Below are 2,875 nucleotides of genomic sequence, written 5' to 3'. Positions count from 1 at the left end.
CTGTTTTCTTCATCCGTGCGTCTAGAGCATGAGATCATCAATGATTCTCTTAAGGGTGAGGGTACTGCAATGGTTTTGTTGCTTGAAGGTCATAGCATTTCTGGAATCCCAGATCTTCCATAGAATTATGAGGAGGATGGAGTGCCATATAGCCGCATCTAGCTGAGAGGGGAGACGGCAGTCCCATAGGCCGTCAATGGTGGCCGAGGGGCAAATGCCAATCCTTTGCCATATCCGCTGTGCGAGTGGGCAGGTGATGAATATGTGCGAGTGAGTCTCACCATCGAACCCACAACGTGGACATAGCGAGTCAGTGACCACGAATTTGCGGAGAAGGTTGCTTTTGGAGTTGAGTCGATCTCGGAACAGCAGCCATGCAAAAATCTTCACCCGGTTGGGAACGCATGAAGACCATATTGGGATGGCATGCATTTCATGGGCCGAGTCGTCGGCCATGGTGAGTGAGTAGGCTGCCCTGGTGGAGAAGCCTAGGCCACCATTTAGGTAGCGCTCGTCTGGCCCGGGCGACACCTGGAAATCCTGCAGGAGGGACAACACAGAACACAACTCGACAGCAGCATTAGAGGTTAGGCGGTTCCGTAGGATTGAATCTAAACCGTAGTTAAAAATAGTAGCCACACGAGCTAGGGGTAGGGTGGTGTGAGAGTAAAGGCAGGGGAATAACGTAGCGAGAGGTTTCTGATCAATCCATGTGTCTAGCCAGAAATAAGTGTTTGTGCCGGAGTGTGTTAGTACAAAGGAGATGGCATGTAGTGCTGGGAGTTGCTGGTTTATAGTGCGTGCAATGAAGGAGTGGCTGTTTTGTGGGGCGATAAGAGCATTGGGGTGTTGCAAGGCAATCCAATCTAGCCATGGTGTTGTATTCGGGAGTAGCGCTTTGACCGCGAATTTCATTAACAGACAGTTGTTCTGCTTATGTAAGTTTTTGAGGCCTAGACCACCACAGTTTTTTGGTTTGCACACATTTTTCCAGGCAACTAAGCATTGAGCACCGGTACACGTTTCCTCTGCGGCCCAGAAGAAAGCACGCCTCATCGAGTCTAGGGTTTTTATAACGCTTTTGGGGATGAGGAAAACAGACATAAAATAAACCAGTATGGAATCGAGGACTGCGGATAGTAGGATGAGCCTATCTCCTTTGGAAAGGATTTTTGCACGCCAGCCCGTTAAGAATTTTCTACAACGCTCAATGATAGGAAGGAAGGCGTTTGAGGGTAGTCGTGTGGGAGAAATGTAATGTAAAATACACTAACAAACACAGTAAATTCTATCATGCCCCTTAAGAATTAAAGTGTAAAATGCCTTAAAATGTCACTGTAAAATCCACTAAAATGACACTGTAAATCCACCAATAAACCAAATGGTTTGCACCGGAATAAACTGGATCGTGGGGCAAGAAGAAACACTACAGCTAGAGGTGAGCATTAGGCAAGACACAGACATCGCGGGGCAAGAAGCTACTGGCACTAACGGCAAGTACATGGAGCAAGCAATGAAACACCAGGTGGAAAGCACTATTAATACGGGACAAATCTTGATATGAGAATGAGCAATGCTTATGTGGTTTTAAGTACTGTTAAATGTTTGTCAATTGCATGCTTGAATATCTTTCTAATTTTAATGCCTCAAGCGTTTCTTACAAAGGGAGCCTAGAGAGAAATACTGGTAGAGTAAACAAGGACACACGAAAAGGTAAATGGAAAATGGTAAATCAAGTCACCTGAAAGCATGACCTTAAACCAAGAAAAAAAGATAAATGGCAAGGGATAGAAAACAAACTAACCTCTCATATGGGCCTTAGATCACTAGACCAACAAAATTACTTGCTTAACCTGCACATTAACTAAATAAAAAAAACACACAAAATGGTGGAGAAGGATAAAATGAGATACAAGGAACAATGATCATTAAGAAAGGGACCCCTGATATAGAATCAATTTTTTTAAGCACTGTAGTATTAACGTGCTCAAATACGTACTGCCGAGTCACAGGCATAAAGACATGACAGTATCCAACAACCTTACAATCAAAATGAAACATAGAACACTACTAAACAAATACTACTATGCTCAGATTGCATGCTACTTTGTTTAGATTACATGCTACTGAAAAATAAAACTCAGTCACCATTTGAGCTAGGACTGCGCACATGCTGAACCTCACTTGGCATTGCCTCCCTACACAAAAAAATTCAGAGAGACCTGGATTAGTAAAAGAAAATGAAAGCGAAAAAGAAGAAGAAGAAAATGAAACAGATGACAAGGAAAATAAGAACATACATCACCAAAGAAATCAGTGACAAAAGATTTGTCAGAACTGTTCAAGTGGCTGAAAATGCATGTCATTCACATATTTGATCCTAAGATTTGGAATGTCTACACTAGAGAAAAGGATTGACATCTGAGTTCTTGGTGTGAAGATATCCATATACTTAAATGTAAAGACACCACAGTCATGGCTGAAAAGTTACAAAGAACACAAATAAGAAAAGAAGCTTTCATAGAAACTATATAAAATTAAACAAAAACATGAAAAGGGCAAAAAAAAAGATACCGATTATCTTGCTTAGGAACAGGTGGGTGCAACACATCAAACTCTTCGAAAATTAATCCTTTTATGCATCATAGGAGTGATATACACATTCCCAAAGCCTGATGAAATTATGAATCAGTGTTGGAACTAAAAAAATTAGGAAAGCATACCAAACCAATTTACTGTAAATAACAGAAAATAAGAGCATTGTAGCTAAAGAGATATCAGTAGAATTAAAGTGCTTCTTACACTGAAATAAATGACACTAAAATGCACTAGAGCAAAGCGATGAATACAGTGCATGGCACTAAGATTTACACGG

The 2,875-nt window shown here is 41.4% G+C and overlaps 1 long non-coding RNA gene across 1 annotated transcript; it reads right to left on the bottom strand.

Moving 5' to 3' along the window:
• Window positions 1-1,905: 1,905 nt before the first annotated feature.
• On the bottom strand, window positions 1,906-2,875 carry LOC119324483. The gene is made up of 3 exons (XR_005156970.1): window positions 2,575-2,875; window positions 2,301-2,479; window positions 1,906-2,198 (listed from the first exon to the last, which is right to left on the bottom strand). It is a non-coding gene; the product is annotated as an uncharacterized LOC119324483 (long non-coding RNA).

The sequence above is a fragment of the Triticum dicoccoides genome, chromosome 6B (assembly GCF_002162155.2).
Source record: "Triticum dicoccoides isolate Atlit2015 ecotype Zavitan chromosome 6B, WEW_v2.0, whole genome shotgun sequence".
In the NCBI taxonomy this organism is placed as follows: domain Eukaryota; kingdom Viridiplantae; phylum Streptophyta; class Magnoliopsida; order Poales; family Poaceae; genus Triticum; species Triticum dicoccoides.
Note: the sequence above shows the minus strand (reverse complement) of the source record. Positions and strands in the feature narration are given on the sequence as shown.